The sequence below is a fragment of the Diplotaxodon limnothrissa genome, linkage group LG17 (assembly GCF_057381915.1).
Source record: "Diplotaxodon limnothrissa isolate DT_005_m linkage group LG17, D_limnothrissa_male_GT1.1, whole genome shotgun sequence".
NCBI lineage: Eukaryota > Metazoa > Chordata > Actinopteri > Cichliformes > Cichlidae > Diplotaxodon > Diplotaxodon limnothrissa.
Window position 1 is genome coordinate 18909474 of NC_140612.1, and position 21332 is coordinate 18930805.

Sequence of the window (21332 nt, forward strand, 5' to 3'; positions counted from 1 at the left end):
TCCCCCCCCCCCCCCCCCCCCCCCCCCTTTATTCATTAAAACAAAAACAAAAAAGTATTTAATCTTGGAGTTTGTATTAAAAAAAAAAAAAAAAAAAAGACATAAAGCCAGGACTTTGAGATTCAGGAGTCTGAGACTGAGGGCAAATTTTCAGTCACTGACAAAATTCGTATCATGTAGCGATAAAGTGATTTTATTCTGACGCGTCCTGTTGAGACTAGCTGAATTTCATATTTCCACTGAAGTTTTCTCATTTCATCACTGGATTTTTTAGAAACTGTCTTTATGATCTGAAGACAGTAGAAAGTAGAAAGATATTCTGGGGTCAAACGTCTACGGAGCCAGTGAAGTTCAGAGACATGTTACAGTTTAATGACTTCTCAATATATTAATCTGTGAGAACTGTTTTCCTCCTAATAACCACCCCTGCAATATGTTTTATGTTTAAGATATTTGTACAGATGCTTAGCTGCCACAGACAAAAGCAGCTTTTCTGGGTTTAAGGAACTTGATAAATGAATATAATCACATCATCTGCATATTAGCATTGGCGGGGGCAGATTCTATTCTCATCAATGCAATAACATTACCCAGTACAGTACTTTAATCTCAGATTTTTTTCTTCCCCCTCTGGGTTTTGAGGCCCCTTTGCCTGTTTGTTGTTATCTTTAAAGAGCAGCAGTTTCTTTTAAGAAACTGTTACACTCCGGTTTTGTCCTATCCTAGTATTTTTAGCAGCCCACTCCCCCTCAACAATCTCGATATGTGTCCACATCTGTACGAGAGCTTCTTTGTTCTTTAGTTACAATGATCTGCTCTGGGAGAAGTTCTCATTTGCTCTCTGAGCTTTATCAAACTTTTTTCTGTACAAACTATTGTAGCTGACTTACACTGTGTGAAGACAGATAAAGAAAAGATGACTGACACGAATCAAGAACTCATAGCATGAACCCTTGATTCGATAATCTGCAACGGCTCGGTCCTCTGTGTTCTCCTCTGATCGGCATTTGCTTCCATGAAGAGTTTGAGCTTATTAAAGTCTTTGTTGTGTCAAGTCTGTGATCTGGGAAGTCAAATGTGAAGAAAATACTGTTAAGAATTACTAAATCTACAAGCTTGACTGAAATTGGAGTCAAAACTTTTTCATATAATGGCAGGTTTAAGGATTTAAAAGGTACAAAAGAAACATTTGAGGGAATAAATGAGTTTACTGATTGGATGAGTCATTTGTCCTGATAAATATTACATGGAATTCCACTTGGTAAATAAAATTATTTGGATAAATCTGGGTTTAAAGAGATACAGCAGCTCTAGTTTGTTTGTTGTATTTGGGAGGAATTTACCAAGAAAACGTCCCTTCTGACTACCGTCAGGCTTTGCAGATCCAGGGACGTTTCTGTGCAGATTGCGAGGAATGTGGATGAAAATGGTTCCAGGAAGTAGAAATGTAAAAAGGTGTTTTAAAAAAACCCCATTAAAAGCACTTTTGTTAGTTTATTGGCAGGTCGACAGGAAAACTGTCGGGATCTGTTTTGATCTTGTGGTGCTTCATGGAGACGACCAACATTTGGTTCGTCATGTTCATTTAAATTCCACTAACTGTACATTTTTTTTTTTTGTTTTGTTTTATTTTTTATATGATGACTGCTTTACCTGTAAACCAGATGGACCTGTACAGCCCATCCAGCTGCCACCATAAGCTGTTGTAGCTCATCAAATGATGTTTTTTTTTCCTCTTTTTGTTAAATATAAAGTGAGTGAACTCTGCATCTGTGTCCTGATTCATGTTTAATAGGCAGAAATGCCAAAAACGTGGTTCTTTAGATTTGACAATACATCAAAATATGAAAAGGTACCTATAAATCACAGACTTAAGGCATTTGTCTTTAGTTGTAGTATTTTTTGCATCCTTAGCCTGATCATTAAGAACAGAAATAAAACCATGTTTACAAAACAAAAACTTTTATTGTGTTTAAAAGAAAATGGGAATACAACTGTCTACTGTAAGAAATGATAATCTGTGCAAGGCTGGACTGGGACAAAAAATCGGCCCGGGCATTTTGACTAGAGACCGGCCCACCAGGATAAAGATTGAAAATGTGACGTCATTCAGGGATAAAACCGCAAAGGTTTCTGGGAACTTGTGGCAAGAGGTACTAGCGCACACAGGCTTTCAATTGAACTCCGTTACACAGCGATAAAAAGAAACCCAAAAAAATGGCAAGAAGCTGTTGTATTATTAACTGCAATAGCCGGTCGCATGACAGCCACGGGAAGCCGACGGGTAAAGAGATCTTTTTTTTATTTATTTATTTTTTATCGGATTACGTCGTTGAAGAGAATTTTTTTTAAGCCATGTTTCCGAAGTAAGAGCCGACGGATGGTCTGGATATACCAAATATAACGTCTCAGAACACTCCAGCTCACATGTTAGTCTGCTCCAAGCATTCCCACAAAGGTCAGAGTTTTGTAGTAGTTAGTACGTCATTTTTCTTAACATAATTGGTGATATAGGTTACAAGCAAGTCTGGCGCTGAACAGAAATTGTCGCGCTATGCTCCTTTATTTATTGTGCATAAATAGTGAATTGTCCTGACACAATATCAAATCAAATCACTTTTATTGTCACATCACATGTGCAGGTACATTGGTACAGCACATGTGAGTGAAATTCTTGTGTGCGAGCTTCACAAGCAACAGAGTTGTGCAAATACAATAATGTAAACAAGCAAAATACAAGAATGGCTACATCTGAAACTAATAAATATATGTACAATATATAATAGTATATGCATTTCTGGATGTGTATACTAAATATTTTTCTACGTGTGTGTGTGTGTGTGTGTGTGTACACACATATTTTACAAATTAAATAGAGTAAACAATAAATAAAATATATAAAAATATACAGAGTTGAGACATGTGCAAAACAGTGGCATTACTGTACAGTATGGAGTGCATAATGTTAAAGTTCCAGTAGTGAAGCTGAGGTGTCTATGACGTGTTCAGCAGTCTGATGGCCTGATGGAAGAAGCTGTCTCTCAGTCTGCTGGTACGGGACCGGATGCTGCAGAACCTCCTTCCTGATGGAAGTAGTCTGAACAGTTTATGGCTGGGGTGACTGGAGTCCTTGATGATCCTCCCCGCTTTCCTCAGGCAGCGCTTCCTGTAGATGTCTTGGAGGGAGGGAAGCTCACCTCCAATTATCCGTTCAGAGCACCGCACTACTCGCTGGAGAGCTTTGCAGTTGTAGGCGGTGCTGTTGCCATACCAGGTGGTGATGCATCCAGTGAGGATGCTCTCAATGGCACAGTGATAGAAGGTCCTGAGGATGCGGGGGCTCATGCCGAATCTTTTCAGTCTCCTGAGAAAGAAGAGGCTCTGCTGCGCCTTCTTCACTGTTTTGTTTGTGTGTACTGACCACGTAAGATCCTCAGCCAGGTGTACACCAAGGAACCGGAAGCTGCTCACTCTCTCCACAGCAGCGCCGCTGATGGTGATGGGGGTGTGTACTTCTCTGCACCTCCGGAAGTCCACTATCAACTCCTTTGTCTTTGCGACGTTGAGGGTGAGATGGTTGTCTTGACACCAGTGGGTCAGGGCGCTGACCTCCTCCCTGTAGGTCAGCGTTTTGCTTCTGTTATTACTAGGGATGTAAGAAAATATCGATACAACGAAATATCGCGATATTTCGCGCAATGATACTGAATCGATATTTAAAATCAGTGTTATCGATTTTTTTTCATTGAAAAATAACATGCATTTACTGTTTATTTCTTTTGTATGTTGGAATTCAAACTCCAGCCACTGGTTTGCAGTTTTCACCGCCTTTACTATAACGTAAAAACGAGGTCTCGCGATAACTGTAGAAGCGTCTAGTTTGCCAAAAGAACGAAGTAGAACAGTCAGTGGACGTGTGTGATGCTAGCTAACTGATGACTGAAGAGGAGAGGATACAGCCGGCCCCCGCAGCTTTCAAAGCTGATGTGTGGACTTATTTTAGATTTAGGACAAAAGAAGGCAGTAAAGACTATGACAAGAGCTATGCAGTCTGTAAAATCTGCACCGCCAGAGTAAAATATTCCGGTAACACAACAAATTTACGAACACACGTGTCTAGACACCATAGCGACGTAGCGTCAAATGCTAATTTTAAAACGAAACGAGGTGATCCCTCTCAACGGACAATTGAAGAAGTTAACTTTTCGAAACTACCAGCAACTTCAACTCGTGCAACAAAAATAACGCAGTCAGTACTTGTTTTTATTTGCAAAGACATGCGCCCTCTGAGTGTTGTGGAGAATAAAGGATTTCGTAATATGATTAAAACGCTGGAGCCCCGTTACACCGTTCCTTCTCGACAACACATCACGGACATCGCTCTGCCAAAGTTGTACCAAGAAGTCAAAGCGACAGTGCTGGACTCTCTCAGCTCAGCTGAGACAGTTGCTCTGACATGCGACGCTTGGACTTCAAGAGCAACTGAATCGTACGTAACTGTTACAGCACATCACATAACGGACCAGTGGAACCTTCAGTCTCATGTACTGCAAACCCGAGCCATGCATGACAGTCACACAGGTGAGCACATTGCAGCGTTACTAACTGACGCTGTGGCTGAATGGGGATTGAATGCACCAAACATGGCTCTCGCGGCTAGACTTGCAGGCATGACGCACATACAATGTTTTGCACACAGTCTGAATCTCGCCTCACAGAAAGCACTGAAAATACAATCCGTGGTGTGACTTCTCGGGAGGATCCGACGTGTAACAGCCTTTTTCAGGCCCAGCACCACAGCCAGCAACCAGTTGAAGCAAAAACAGTGTCTCCTTCAGCTACCAGCTCACAGATTGATCACGGACATAATTACAAGATGGAACAGCTCCTATGATATGATAGAACGATTTTTAGAACAGCAACCAGCCATCTGTGCAGCTCTGCTTTCTGCAGAAATTTTCACATTGAGTGAATCTGACATCAGATGTGCAGAAGAAGTTGTCAAGGCACTCAAGCCTATGAAGGACGCCACCCTGGTGATGTCAGAGGAGAGTATGCCAACCCTGTCCATTATTGCTCCTCTTCATTCCAAGCTTGTGATGGGTGCACAAGAAAGTGTTGATGATACACCGACAGTAAGGGACATTAAGACTGCCATAGCAGAAGATCTGGGAAAGAGATATGTAAATGAGAGGGAGACACTATGGATGGCATCAACTGTTGATCCTCGGTTTAAGGACCTGCCCTTCCTGTCTGAAGCAGAGACCAGTGAGACCTATTCCAGACTGTTGGACACTGTGGTGACTGTGATAAAGAAGGAAGAAAATGTAAGTAAATAAATTAATTTATTTGGAAAAATTCAACTGAAGTTATAAGCAAGTGAATAAAGTAAAAAGCAAAAAAATAAAAATGCATATTGATGACATTTGTCATCAAATATTAGTGAAAAACAGGGTGAATCTTGGATTTGAATTTTGACTTTCTGACATTAATACTATTTGAATTTAATGTTTTTCAGCAGCAAAAGAATGAGGAGACTGACAAACAGGTGGAGGAAGAGAATGCCACAGAGGAGGCTCATCACCCACATATCAAAGACAACTTTGACTCCATCCCTCGGCCACCCCTAAAGAGACAGAGGACCTCATGTGCATTGGTGGACTTGCTCGGAGCTACGTTTGCCTCTACTAGTGACAATACTGCACCAAAATTAGAACATGATGTTGCTGCAGCTGAGATCAAGAGGTATAGAGATGAGACCCCTTTGCCTCTCACAGGAAATCCTCTCAGTTGGTGGAAGGACGATGAACAGGAATACCCTCAGCTATCCAAAGTAGCAAGGAGTTTCCTATGCATTCCTGGAACAAGTGTTTCTGCAGAGAGAGTTTTCTCCTCTGCAGGAGACATAGTAAATGCACAGAGAAGTGTCCTGAGAGCTGACCATGTCGATCAGCTTGTATTCCTGCACAAAAATCTGGAAATTGAAAAATAAACACTGAGAAAACACTACACATGTAAAATCTCTGATATGAGAATGTTTGGTATTTTGGTTGAGTCTCATAAGCACTTTTATTTAGATGAGTAAATTCCTTTTTTCAGGTTGTACTAAAAGTGTTCCATTGATGGACACTGCAGAGCTGTACTTTATTTTATTAACACTTAATTGTAATAGCACTTTACATTTTTTGTTAATGTTTACTTGGATGGATTCTTCAAGCAATTTCATTTTTGATTTATATTTGTTTATGTTAAGGTCACATAAAAAGTACTTTGTTTTGATGCTCCATAGAGCAGTTTTTGGATAAGTATTTTACAATCATAGTACTTAGAAAGACTTCAGTGTTACATGTTTACTTTTTTCATGTTAAAAAATACTTGATATTTCAGTAAAGTAGTTTTTGTTTGTTTATTTGACATGACTTCTAATAAGGCAGATGTTAATTTCTCCATTCATTTTGAACTTAGAGTGTTTTTGTTTCAGATGTTTCATGTCAAGCATTAAACAGTTTGGACTGTTTACTGTGAGTTTTCCTAATTAAATTTAGTCCTACTAAACACAAATATCGTCTGGCTTTTAGTATTGCAATATATCGTATCGTCTACCCTGTATTATGATACATATTGTATCGCCAGATTCTTGCCAATACACACCCCTAGTTATTACCATGGTACATTGACAAAAACATATACTTTTATTCACAGGATAAAACAGTTGTTTTGTATCACTAATTGTCCAGTGCGATTACAGCATACAATATTATTGTCACTGCTACATTTCTGTAATGCTACCAGAAATTATTTCCACTACTAATTAATTACCGTTGAGCTCAAAGGTTATATTAATAAACGGTTAATGAATGTGTATTTATGATGACGATTTGTGAGGCTGGTAAACTTACCTTTGTTCGTACGATGGTCTTTCGTTCTACACGGTGCATTTCAAGGTCCTGTACCCATCCGTCGGTAAACTGTACCTGGGCTTGTTGCAGTGACCTGAAGTTACTAAACTTCATGAGTGTATGCACTCACTCCAAGAACCGTATAATTATAAATCTGAGCGTGATGAAAGTTGGGCAGCACGCTAACGTATTTTGTCCACTCTGTGTTCTCGTAAGGGTCTGACCCTTTCACTCCTTTGATTTTTTCCTCGTATCTTTTCTTTGTCTTTTCGTTGAGTCTGTCTTTGTACGGACCGGCATTGTTCTCCTTTTGTTTTGTACATTCCTTTTTTGTGCGGCAAAGAAAAAACAAGAAGGTATTGGAACCGGAGAATGAACGTTTTGCGGAGCTGCAAATGCTTGCATTTGATGCGGTACTTGGATTGTTTTGCCACGAGTTCCCGGCATGCAATGCGCGAAAATCACGTGATTGCTAAACAAGGGGGCGGGTGCATCCGGCCTCCTCGGCTGTAATTGGTCCAGCCCAGAGTCGATCATGACCAATTGGCCAATCCAACACCTTTCATTATATATACCCTTACTAAAAAAAGAAAAAAAAAAAATCCATCGGCCCATAAAAACAAAAAATCGCCAGCGGCCCCGGTATGCCCGATGGCCAGTCCAGCTATGGCTAGAGCTGAAGAGGATGATCACCCTTGGCCTTACATACAAAGGATGTTTCGCTTAAAAAGCAGTACAAAAGAACAGCTATGTCTTCAGCGTCAGTGTCTTCAGTGAGAGCCAAAACAACAACTTTTCAGCGTGAAAAAACTCAGCTCGTGTAACCTGAGGAAATGGTAAGTTTTCTCTAAATATCTTTTAGCTGTGGTTAGCTGGATGTCAGTCTTATGTTACAGCAGCTGTGTCGAGCTCGAGCTGCGAGTCATATTTTTGGCACTACGTTGTAGTGAGATAAGTTTGTGGGTGTTTTGTGCAGCTTCAGCTGTCCTTTTAACTGCTTGCTGGTTAGCTAGCATGAGCTATAAGCTAACAACTAGCCTGGTTAATGACGCCAGAGTTCCACGCACATGCAAACAGCCCGTCTCTACTGCTTTAACTGTTAAAACAGAAGGCAATACTCCGACTGACAGGGTTTATTATGTGAAACAGCAGCTTGTTTAGTTTAAACAGTCTGCATTAAGCTGGGCAAACACTTTCAGTCGCGTTATTCAGCACCTGCTCAAACTGTACAATTAAATCGCAGGGGTTAGAAGTTAATAGGTCACGATGCAGGGTCTCACACTATAAGGCCTGATGCTCTGATGCGACCTGAGTGCTCAAACTGTGCATTCATAACATGAAGCTTATCATACAAAATCTGTCCCTCGTTCTCCCATTTTGACCTCGGGACTTCCAGGTTATACTCGGCACAGATGTTCCTGTACACTATGCCGGCCACTTGGTTATGGCGTCCCATGTATGCCTTGCCTGCTAGCATCTTGCACCCTGCTGTTATGTGCTGGATTGTCTCTGGGGCATCTTTACACAGCCTGCACCTGGGGTCTTGCCTGGTGTGATAGACTCCAGCCTCTATGGATCTTGTACTAGGGCTGAACGATATATCGCATTTGCGATAATATCGCGACATGATCAAGTGCAATTTTCTAACCGCAAAGGCTGCGATTATACTCTGGACATGTCCAAATTCATGGGCTGCATCCTCCTGAGGCCGCATTTGTAGACCGATTACGTCACAGCGACGCGCCGAAGGCTGTCCAAATTACTACCATATCCCAGAATTCATAGCGCGGCCCAGCCAAACTCCAGTTTCCAACAATGGCGGCCGCTACTAAGTTTTTAAATTACTCATACTAATCTTTCTGGGTCACAAAATAAACTTTTAAAATATTTTCAGGCGAGAAAGTAGTTGTGTAAACATCAAATATCTGCTCAGTTTATCAAGATATCCCATATTTGCAAAAGTGCTTCGACGTTTTCAGAGGCGTCTGCTACCCACCAGCTCGACAGCTAGCCGGGAGCTCGAGGGTTACTGATGCGGCCGAGAACGGCACAACTCCCGGCACATCATTTTCAGATCACCGCGGAGTTTCGCTGCTCGGGTTAAACGTAATATATAAGTCACTTAGACAACCTAAAAATGTTATTGTTGGGCTTTTTTCAGTGTTTTGTTTGTTCGTGAGTAAATCGGTTTGGCTGAGATTAAAGTTATTAGATTAGATAAAATAAAACTTTATTAATCCCCCGGGTGGGTTCCTCCTTGGTTTTCACACAGCTGACTAAACGTCAAACAGAAAACTTATTAAACAGAAGTATGAGACAGTCGAGAATTTACGCCAGTGTCTGGTTATATTTTAGATAGCAAGAAGCAGACGGCCGAGTTTATTAAACTCCACCGAGACAGCGGTGACGCTAATCAGAACTAGCCTTCTGATTCAGAAGGCTAGACCGTCCAATTTCACGCCTTTAAATTTTAAAGGCGTGTTTGTGTGTGTTTATACAATTGCTATTATGTTTGCACTTTATGTGTAATGTTACTGACTGCAGAGATCAGTAAGATGTGTGTATTTTTTATTTATTAGTTTTATTTATTTAATATTATTTTTTAATTGAATGACTGTCTAGTAGTTCACAGATGTCGAAAAACTGAGTGTGGTAAAGCCACTGATTTTTTTTATGTATATTTCTGCAATCTGCACATTGTACTGACTTTCATTTTAATGTTTACACCAGGGTTCCTTGTCAGCACTTTATGCTCAGATGTTTGTAAGCTAAAAATAAACTATTGTGTATGTTCAAATATACTGTTGTGATTGAAGAAGTTAAATAAAAATGTCAGTCATCAATTCATGCATCACCTCATGTCATCATAACAGAGGTCTGTCTTCCAGGAAAGAACAGTTTAAAATTAATGTAATATAGTATTGGCCATACTATATGATGTATTGCTTGTCTTTGTTTAATAATACAGAAGACAAAGACCTTAAAAAATAATCGCATATCGCATCGCAATCGCAATATTGGGGCAAAAAATCGCAATTAGATTATTTTCCATAATCGTTCAGCCCTATCTTGTACTCAGAGCTTGTTCTTGTGCTGCCATGATTAGTGCCTCTGTGCTGTCTTTCAGTCCAGCTTTGTCCAGCCACTGGTAGGATTTCTGGATATCAGCCACCTCCTCTATCTGCCGGTGGTACATACCGTGCAGGGGCCTGTCCTTCCATGATGGTTCCTCGTCTCCCTCCTCTTTCTTGGGTTTCTGCTGCCTGAGGTATTCACTGAGCACTCGGTCAGTTGGGGCCATCTTTCCAATGTATTCTTGGATGTTCGTTGTCTCACCCTGGACTGTGGTGCTGACACTCACCAGTCCCCGGCCCCCTTCCTGCCGCTTAGCGTACAGCCTCAGGGTGCTGGACTTGGGGTGAAACCCTCCATGCATGGTATGGAGCTTTCTTGTCTTTATGTCAGTGGCTTCTATCTCCTCCTTTGGCCAGCCTGTTACCCCAGCAGGGTACCTGATCACGGGCGGGGCGTACGTGTTGATGGCCCGGATCTTGTTCTTACCATTCAGCTGACTCCTCAGGACTTGCCTGACCCTCTGCAGGTACTTGGTGGTTGCAGCTTTTCTAGTGGCCTCTTCATGGTTCCCATTCGCCTGCGGGATCCCCAGGTACTTGTAACTGTTCTCTATGTCTGCAATGTTGCCTTCTGGTAGTTCAATCCCCTCAGTTCTGACTACCTTCCCTCTCTTTGTTACCATCCGACTACACTTCTCCAGTCCGAACGACATTCCAATGTCATTGCTGTATAGCCTGGTAGTGTGGATCAGTGAATCGATGTCTCGTTCACTCTTGGCATACAGCTTGATGTCATCCATGTACAGGAGGTGGCTGACAACTGCTCCGTTCCGTAGTCGGTATCCGTAGTCAGTCTTGTTAATGATCTCACTGAGGGGGTTCAGGCCTATGCAGAACAGCAGTGGGGACAGAGCATCTCCTTGGTAGATCCCGCACTTGATGGTGACTTGTGCTATGGGCTTGGAGTTGGCCTCTAGTGTTGTACACCACATCCCCATTGAGTTCCTGATGAAGGCTCTTAGGGTCCCATTGATCTTGTACAATTCTAGGCATTCCAGTATCCAGCTGTGGGGCATTGAGTCATAGGCCTTCTTGTAATCAATCCAGGCAGTGCACAGGTTGGTCAGTCTGGTCTTGCAGTCTCGGCTGACTGTTCTGTCTACCAGTAGCTGGTGTTTTGCGCCTCTGGTATTCTTGCCAATTCCTTTCTGTGTCCTGCTCATGTATTGACCCATGTGCCTGTTCATCTTAGCCAATATGATGCCTGACAGGAGCTTCCATGTAGTGCTGAGGCAGGTTATTGGTCGGTAGTTGGAGGGGACCGGTCCTTGGGGATCAGGACAGTCCGACCTTCGGTTAGCCATTCCGAGTGTCTCTCGTTAACTAGCAGCTGGTTCATTTGTGCTGCCAGACGCTCGTGGAGTGCAGTCAGCTTCTTTAGCCACTAGGCGTGAACCATGTCGGGCCCTGGTGCTGTCCAACTCTTCATACTGGAGACCCTTTCTTGGATATCTGCCACTGTGATGGTTACTGGACCCTGTTCAGGGAGGTCGCTGTGGTCTGCCCTCAGATCCACTAGCCACTGAGCATTGCCTTTATGGGTTGCGTCCTTCTCCCATATGCTCTTCCAGTATTGCTCCGTCTCCAGCCTTGGTGGTGCTGTTCTCTTATTATTGTTCCCTTGCCACTGAGAGTACACCTTTGCTGGTTCTGTGGAGAACAGCTTGTTTATTCTCCTGCCTTCTATCTCTCTGGTGTACCTCCTCAAGCGGCTGGCCAAGGCTGTGAGTCTTTGCTTGGCAGTTTCCAAGGCCTCAGGTATGGACAGCTTGCTGTATTTCTTATGCACCTTCTTTGTCGCACCTTTCTGCAACTCCGATAGTTGGCTAACCTCCCTCCATGCTACTTTGATCTTGCCCTCTAGCCTCCTTCTCCATGGAGGGTACTGCCCCTTGTGGCTGTTCAACTTGTAGCCAAGCATCTCACTGATCACTGCTGCCGTATTGTAGATCAGCTTGTTAGTGTCGGTAATTGTGGTTGTAGGTATTGTCCGTAGTGCTGCATTAACATCATCTAGCAGACCTTCTGAGGGTACTTCACATAATCTTGGTAACCGGCTACGGGGGATCCAGGTTTCAAGCTTGGCCATGATCCTATTTTTTCAGGTCAGTTCCTCTCGCAATCAACTGTGAGAGCAGTCCCTTCTTTCGAATGTTGGAACACTGAGCTACTAGTTGTTTCGCCGTCATTGTGGATGTTGGGTATCGAAGAATCCATAGGTCCCTCATCCTATTCATATAGCCCCTTCCGCCGGGGTTACTTGCGTAGTAGCATTCCAACAACGCCCTGTTTTCGTCTCTTGCCCACCGATGCCTTCTTGTTCCAGTAGCCCACTTTTCGTCAGGGTGCCCTGGTTCCTCAACACCTGACGCGGACCTTGTTGATCCGGGCGACGTCCGAGCCGGCATGCCTTCATATTTATCTGTCTCGCTCATATCTGTGGTAGGCTTGCTTAGCATAGGGGGTCTAACCTTAGGACCCTTACTGGATACAGACGCCCCAGGCAGGAATCGAACTTGCGATCCTCTGTTCCAAAGGCGTGTAGTCTAACCACTGCGCCCGGGTCCTTGTTTTGAAGCGAGCTCAGCACATCATGTAATTCGTACAAAGCCATACCTGTGTCCGCTTGGGGTGGGATGTAGACCACCGTGGCAATGACCGAGGTGAACTCACGGGGCAGATAGAAAGGGCGGCACTTAATGCTCAGGAACTCCAGATGTGGCGAGCAGCCGCTGGAAAGAGTAGAAATGCTCCTGGCATCACACCACTTTCAGTTTACCATGAAACACACTCCTCCACCTTTGGTTTTGTTCGACTCTGCCGTTCTGTCTGCGTGGAGCACAAAGAATGAATCCGACGGAGTTATGGCCTGGTCCGGCACGGTGGGGGTCAGCCATGTCTCCGTGAAGCACAGAATGTTGCAGTCCCTCATGTCACAAGTGATCCGCTGTCGTATACTATAAGACTAGAGGATTTTGGGATGTAAACCAGAGCAAAAAATAAGTAAAAAAACAAGAAAAGTGGATAGTTGGAGCGGAGCGGTCAGGAAGGCGTCTGGACGTGGCCGCGCCATTCAGTGTCCACAGGAGGATCTATTGGCGAGCACTGCTTAGCCTTGCATGCATTCTTATTTTAAACTTAATCTGGAATTCATTGTAAACTGTTTGTGCGGGATATGAATGACAAGATTTTGTTTTTCTACAAGAGTTAGTAAAAACCATCTCCAGTGTGATCAAATCTTCTTGCCAAACATCTGCAGCTTGGCAGTGTATACAGCACTATAATGCCCAGACCTAATTTTTTTTTTTTAAAACCATACATCTTTCCACAGGTCTCAACTTCATCAGACGTCACCTAGACACAGAGCTGGATGAGGCCAGCGCAAACAGCAGCCTAACCGACTAAGATGATGGCTCCATGGGGTCAGGAAAGCCAGAGGCAGGGGAGCTGGAGAGTTACCTTTCATGTCCATTCACTGGAGGTGTGGCTCTATTGCATGGCGTTCCTCACATCAAGAAGCTGTCGATCAAAATCAATACAGCTCTTCCTGCATCAGGAGCCTCTGAAAGACTTCTTAGTCATGCAGGACTCCTGCCTAACCCTAACTCCTCCCTAACCCCCCTCCTGTTCACTGCCAAACGGTCACAGCTTCACAGCAAGAACCTTGAGAGCCAACTGCTGCTGAAGCTGAACCACCATTTCACTGACTGAAGAAACAATTTATGGTAAAGTGAGCCATACACATATGTACATCCACATACTGGAAATTTGTATTTCTTTTATAAATAGTTTTACTCTGATTTCAGTGTTTATTTGTTAGTGTAGTTTTTACATTTTTACATATTACATTGTGTTAATCCACTGTCCATACTTCGAGGGTATTTTAGTATACAAAGAACATTTTATAGTTTTGTTAGAATGTCTATTCCTGTGGAATTTTAGTGTGTGTGTGTGTGTGTGTGTGTGTTTCCTGCTGTCCTCCTTGGGAACAAACTTTTCCTGATTATACCTGTTGCATCTCTGTGTCATTTGTTTCTGATTTACTTAATCCCTCCTTGTATTTAAAAGAACCACCCCTAGTATGACATTCTGGCGCATCAGCTGTAGCCTGTTATGTTTTCTCTGAGGCTGCTGTAAATGTGAATATATTTACTGTGGGTTTTTCTTGAAAAAGCTTTACGTTGTGAAAAACTGAAATCTTGAAATTAGAATTGTTGTGCCTTATTTTGTGGATCTTTTTACATATATTCCTTTTGAAAATACTAAAATTTGTATATTTATTTATTTTTGTTTGTCTGATAGCATTTATTTATAAAATAAATCGGACATTTCAAACAGTTACTCGCTACTTACTCAGTACTTGAGTAGCCTTTTCACCAAATACTTTTTTACTCTTACTCGAGTAACTTTTTTGATGACTACTTTTCACTTTTACTTGAGTAATAATATTTTAAAGTAATGATACTCTTACTTGAGTACAATTTTTGGATACTTGACCCACCTCTGGCTGTAGGCTGTGTGACATCAACTTTTGATGTTTGAAACAGCAACTGCAGCTCTTCATCATGCCACAGGATGGAGCTTTGGCACAAAACACCCACATAACCACTTCCCATAGTTCACAGTCACTGAAGAGGTGAACTAATGGGAACACCAAGTCAGTTGTGGAAAGAAGATAGAACGGACATGATAACTTTTAGTATTGAGTACATTTCAAGTCCACAGTGGAATAAATCACTGACAATCCTGAATACTGAAGTAAAAAAGAATGTTGAATCCCTCCTGAAACAAGAGTCTCTGTGTATTGATGAACATTAATGTATTTCTGAAATATCAGATGACTACCAACTACCAACAACAGCAGTTATCTTCACATCAATGCAGACACATGGTTACCAGAAGCTTCTGGCTGATCTAATTGGGTGACTATTGTTTGTCATCAGTTTCCATTCATTGCTTCACTGTGAAAACCAGCCAGTGAGGAGGAGCTTTACTTTAATACCAAATGTATTTAGCACAATACTGCTGAAATTCACATGGACTAAATTGAACCCTATACTGACCTCAAATCCTCTAGTGTGGACTTTTTACAAAAACAGCTGCTTTATATCTGGACTGCAGGTCCAGATGTTCCAAATGGGAGGGGCTGGACTTTAGAGCTGAGACCAGAGCAGCACACCTGATATCTGAAAACCTGAAGTCCCATGGTCTGAATGAAGAATACAATATTTAGGTGAATCACTTCTGTGGCCACAGGTGTATAAAATCAGCACCCCGGCATGCAGACTGCTGCTACAAACATCTGTGAAAGAACGACTCGCTCTCAGGTGCTCAGTGAACTCCAGTGTGGTACCGTAATAGGATGTCACCTGTGCAACAGGTCCAGTCAGGAAATTTTCTCGGTCTCTTGTGCATGTTACTGTTGTTGGGCAGCAACAACATGTTCAAAAGATTGGTCTGTAACATACGGTGGCCCTGAGAGGCCAAACGGACTGCAACTTCAGAAAACACTTATTTTTGTGTAAATGTTTAATAATGAAGAACATTAAAACATTACTGTTGGCCACATGCCAGCAAAGTTATGTGACATTAGCGATGTTTGTACGTACAGCATTTACTTTGTTTTAAAGCCTTTAATTTATACGCCGTTTGATAGTCGACCTTAATCTTACAGAGAATCTGATGATTTTGCGGATAATTAAAGTCAGTCATATATCCACAAACACAACAGGCTGAAAGTCAGTGATGCTGCTCGGTTTGCAGTCCTGAATATCACGGCACAAGCAGGATTCACTGCACTGTTAATGTTAGCTATGTTATATTGCTGCCTCTGTTCGGTGGTGTCGAGCCAAACGGACTTTAACGTGTGTTTGAACGAGCTGACGGTTCACTCGTTAAGCTGGAAGAAAGATGCTTTAATCACAGGAGTCACACATGTGTCCACTGTACCATCTGGGAACTCTTTTTGTTTAGCACTCGTAATAACACAAACACTAAATCCTCCTTCTCTTGTGCTCTTTTGTAGTAGTGTATACTAGAGATGGCACGATACCACTTTTTTATGTCCGATACCGATATCATAAATTTGGATATCTGCCGATACCGATATGAATCCGATATAGTGTTTTTTAATCAACAAAACTGTTTTTTAAATATCTTGCTGCATTTTGCAAGTCTGCAAGTTCATACTCAAGTTTAAAACAACAACTACACTAAAGCTATTCTGTTATACCTGTATACAAAAAAAATATTTCATAGTTCAGCAATACTGATCAATCTAATAAACTTAGACCTACACCATCCTCCCTATTCTGGTATTTTAAAGAGTACTTAGCGTAAATATTAAGCAACCTAACTAATAGGGTTCCAACTCCCAGCAACAACAAAAATAAATAAATAAAAAATAGGGAACCACCCCTCACGCGCCACCTCATGATGCTTAATCGACGTAATCAACCTTAATTTGATGCAGTGTGAAAAAAAAATGCACAGAAATCAATTATTTTTCAAGAAATATTAAATAGATTCAACATCTTTCTTCAACAAAATTGCAGACTGCACAGATGGTACCTTCCCAAAGGAAAAAGTACTATAGCTTACTAGGGTATATATATTAGACTTAATAGTCACTATATACAGTAATGGACTTCTATTCATTTTACATCAAATTAAAACTTTGTGTGTCAGATAATTATTTATTAAAAGCTAGACATTTTAAATGAGAATAAGAAAGAAAAGTATGTCTTTGTGCCCCCTTTTCCCAGTTAATGCCCTATCGGCCCCCCTGGCTAAACTTTGCTAGATCCGCCCCTGCACAGTTACCAGCGTCAGCTACGTAGAAAAAGATCCTCGAGTAGAAAGTAATATTAAATAAATTCTAACAACAGCTGATCAAGCTTAAACGTGCTGCTGTTGTTCAGCCGCTGGTTTTCTCTTTCTGGTGCAAAGTGGGCCAAAAACAAAGACGGACTCGCGACAGAAAAGCCGATCAGCTGATCATTTAAGCAGTTTCACGATTGAAGTAGCAGCCGGAGAGCGAGAGGCAGTCGCTCGTTAAGCTTAACGCAGGAATGCTTTACAAACATTCAGAGATGGACTTACACACTTGCTTTACTTCTGTCGGGGATAACTTTGTCGGAGATGAAATGCCAGGTTGCTAGCGAAGCTCCAAATGCTATCCAGACCACAGGTCCCGCATGCCACAGCCGCTCTATCACGTGATGCATACTGCTCCGACATGCTAACGTTCTGAGGTGAGTTACGGCGTGTTGCAAGTTTTGTGAGGTGCTTTCGTGATATTTAATGGATCGGATTACATTTTTTATTTTTCTCCGATATCCGATCCAGTCATTTAGGTCAGTATCGGACCGATACCGATACGTAATATCGGATCGGTCCATCTCTAGTGTATACACCTGAGACTGTCACCTGTCTCTCTGTCCTGCACTCTCTCTCTTTTTCTTTGATTGTGGAATAAACGTATGAACTTGTATTTATAAGTTACACTTGTGTTTGAATCCTGCAGCTTATCACACATTTGATTTCCATGTGTGACAACTGCAAGTGTCCAGAGTGAGGACAGGCTGAGGGACCCACTGCTGCACATCATCTGTGAGGCTTTGCACCCCTGATGATCCACCAGGACAAACTCAGCAGTGTGTGAGGAAGAGTAGGAGGAAGAGCCAGCAGTAGCTGACAGATGGAGAGAATAGACAGACTGTTCCCTGTTTGTGAAGGACTGATAGAAAAGTTTAGAATAACTAATGGTCTGTCCTGAATCAGTCTTATTAGGTAATGTTCAAATAATTTTATCATCCCAGTGTTTTCAGTGTGGGAGAAAGTACTCAGGGCCTTAAAGTTACACACTATGAAAGGCAGAAACAAGTTTAATACTCAGAAACCTAAAGTTTAATACCATCCGGCCATACAAACTACGTCCCAAACTCCACCAACTGGGACTTAACTCCTCTCTGTGCAACTGGATTGTGGACTTCCTCACTAACCGTAGACAGAGTGTCAGAGTGGGTAAGAACACCTCTTCCACCCTTGTGGTCAACACCGGTGCCCCTCAGGGGTGTGTTCTGAGCCCTCTGCTATACACTCTCTTCACCCATGACTGTATTTCCTCCTGCGCGTCCAATCTCATTGTTAAGTTTGCAGATGACACTACAGTGCTCGGACTTATATCCAACAATGATGAGACAAACTATAGGACAGAGGTGCAACAACTAGAGTCATGGTGCCACGACAATAACTTGGTCTTAAACACCAAAAAGACCAAGGAGATCATTGTAGATTTCCGGAAGAGGGGTCATAACAACCATCTGCCTCTCTTCATTGGCAGTGAGGCGGTGGAGAGGGTGAGCAGTTTTAAATTCTTGGGGGTAACTGTGACCGAGGACCTGTCCTGGGGCAACCATATCACCTCAGTTGTACGGAAGGCCCAACAGCGCCTCTACTACCTGAGGAGACTGCGGAGCGCACACATTCCCAGATCTCTGATGTTGAACTTCTACAACTGTGCCATCAGCAGCGTTCTGACGTATGGATTTCTAGTGTGGTTCCCCAGCTGCACCAAGGCCGATCAGCAAGCACTCCAGCGGGTGGTGAAGGAAGCTGGCAGAATTATTGGAACAAGTCTGCCAGAGATCAGTAATATCTTCCCCACTCGCTGTCTGAGGAGGGTGCACAGTATCCTGCGGGACCAACATCACCCTGCGCGCCACCTTTTCCATCTGCTGCCCTCAGGGAGAAGGTACAGGTCTATACAGGCCAGAACATCCAGACTGGCCAACAGCCTGTATCCACAGGCTGTGAGGCTCCTGAACTCTCTGCCCCCCTCTCACGGACAATAACCATATCCAACTTCTTAATAGCAATGAACTGGTCTGCATTGGTGCATCATATCTTTATTCTCTTCCCCCTCCTGCCCCCCCCCCCCCCTCCTCTTTCTTAAATAGATAACTATCATATCTGATATCATATCTCACAGTACAATAATATTGAATGGGTTGCATTGTTGTATTTTGTCATGTTTCTCAGGTCTTTGTCTGAATTTCTACGAACATTATTGCTAAGGATTGTCTTATTGCATTGGAGTCACACTGGGTTAAATATGTACACTTGGGTTTTAAGGGGTATTTATTATTTTCTTCTTTTTTTTGGGTTGTATGGAAGCCCCAAACGCAATTTCATTGTTCTTGACAATGACAATAAATAAATAAATACTAAATACTAAAATACTAAATACTATGTATCAGCAGCAGAATGGACCTAAAAATAAATGTTTGTTTCAGTTCTGTGAAGCTTTGAGTATTTTGGATTAGTAGCACTGCTGTGTTTGTTGCATCATATTGCTGTAATTGTTTATATGCTTTATATATTCTAAGGTAAGTTGATCTACATCATATTCTATAAGGATGTTATGTGTTTATATACTTTCTGCCCAGTTTGGCCCATTTAGCAGAAGTCAGCCTGTTTAAGGCTCTGATATCTATTCTGTATGACTTAAAGCAGTTATGACATGGTATTATTTTCTCACCCATTAAAGGAATATTTAATTTATCAGTCTACTCTTCATTCTATCAGAAACAGTTATCACAGCTCGTACACTTTGTTTTTACACATATATGTAAGCATTGAGCCAAATTTAGTAATGCCAACATATTAAAAGAACAATATTTGTCTCTTATATATAATACATCTATAGATACACTGTCAAAGATACTTGTCTTTGAGTGAAGATTTAAGGTGATGGGAAATATAAATAAATGCAACTCTACTCTTTACTGAAGCTCAGTATTTGACACGGAGTTCAAAATCACTGCTGTAATAACTAATAATGATTAATATAATAACTATAATATTGGCCATATTATATTTACATTACCAAAGTGAGATGACTTTAGTCTCATGAACAACATTAGCTAATTGTTATTTACTAGCTAATCTTAAATGACTGTTCAGCACAGAAATGAAGCCCAACAATCATGTTTTACAGTCCTGTGGTCTCAGCCTCAGATACTTATCAAATCACACAAAGCTCATGTAGAAACAAATGTACAAAATATGTTCTCCTTCATTTCTGTCAAACAAAGCTGTATGAAACGTTTCCAGCTGTTAGTATCATGGTTGCTAAGCAACTTGGGCAGCGCGATGGAGGCCAGTCCGTCCCATTTCACAAGCCTACAAGCGTCGCACTTCCGGCCTCAGCAGTCTTTGAGTACGCGGCCCTTGAGGACCGTTAAGGCTGCGTAATTTAAGGCTGCAGACCCTGAATTGGGATAGAGCCATACATACATGTTTTGGTTCGTGCAACTGGTCCGTCGGGTTATTGTCTCCCCAGAAACATTTCCGTTGTGTTTTGTGTGCTTTTGCAGCGTTTTTCTTTTTGCAGGTGTTTTTCTTTTTGCAGTGTTTTTCTTTTTGAAGCGTTTTTCTTTTTGCAGCATTTTTCTTTTTGCAAGTGTTTTCTGAAGTTGCAGTCCGTTTGGCCTCTCAGGGCCACCGTAGTAACACACCCATACATTTGTAGAAAAACAATGGGACAGACAGTCTAAATTATTTGTTGATGATGTCATTTTGTTTATTGCATAATCAAACTGGTAATGTGAGAATGCTGTAGCATTCTCACATTATCAGTGTGTACAGTAAAAAAAAACTAAAGCAGCAACATTCTTAGTGAAATTAAATGAACCCAATTTATGAAGTATTACAGTTTCATGTGTGAGAACAGTTTACATTTTGGATACAGGTTTTTCCAAATGCAGACCTTGTTGACTCTTTAATTTCTCTTTAATGAAATTATGGACTTAATTGGTAGATTGTTATGGCCCTGGCCATAATCTGTCTTGGTGGCTGTTTCTTTGTCTGTGTCTTTAAGTCTCTGCAGGTCCCTGATTGGATGAGCTGACGGCTGCTGATTGGCCCCCTGATCATATGGTTGCTTCAAAATCTGTCACCAGCAGTTGTCCCGGGGCAGCCACTGACAGCAGCAGCAGACCTGACCCTGGCCTCCAAAACCTGTGACATTTGTGCCTGTGACTTTTGCGACTTGCTGAGTTCTGTATATAGTGTGCACATTAGTTTTCACTGTAAATAGCACATTGTAAATAGCACTGGAACAGAAGGGGTGAGCTGCCTTATTGTTTTTCCTTGCACAGTTTTCTCAGTTAGGGAGTTAGGTGTAATGCTTGTCTTTTGTTTGGTTTTTGATTTCACATAGGGCTTTAGATAGCACCTCCTCCTGACTTAGCTTGTTTTGTTTGTTATTTTGGCCTTTGTTCACCCCGGAGCTTCA